The sequence below is a fragment of the Buceros rhinoceros genome, unplaced genomic scaffold (assembly GCF_000710305.1).
Source record: "Buceros rhinoceros silvestris isolate BGI_N320 unplaced genomic scaffold, ASM71030v1 scaffold27244, whole genome shotgun sequence".
NCBI lineage: Eukaryota > Metazoa > Chordata > Aves > Bucerotiformes > Bucerotidae > Buceros > Buceros rhinoceros.
The window spans coordinates 1,101-1,349 of record NW_010410403.1 but is presented as its reverse complement, the minus strand read 5'-3'; the positions used below and the strand labels follow the sequence as shown (position 1 = coordinate 1,349).

The window sequence follows — 249 nt, the reverse complement described above, 5'->3', positions numbered from 1 at the left end:
GTTTGAGCCCAGCGGCACGGAAGGGGAGAACGAGGCTGCCCCCTGCCGCAGCCCCACGGGAGCTGTTTGGCCCTGGAGACCCCCTGGGACCCTCTGACTTTAGCCCTCACCACGGTGTTCGGGGCTGTGGGCTGAGCTGTGCTCCCCACCCGCAGCGCAGGGGCCAGCCCAGTGCTCGCACTGTCCCATCTGCACTGGCACCGAGCTGGGACCCGGTGGCTGCACTGGGGCCAGACCCCCACTCCCCCA

The 249-nt window shown here is 70.3% G+C and overlaps 1 protein-coding gene across 1 annotated transcript in view; it reads left to right on the top strand.

Annotated features, from left to right (window-relative positions):
* LOC104493004 (ras-specific guanine nucleotide-releasing factor 1-like) overlaps window positions 1-249 on the top strand; it is a gene marked incomplete at both ends in the record, with an annotated part of 9,494 nt that overhangs the window by 8,783 nt on the left and 462 nt on the right. The window lies entirely within an intron of this gene.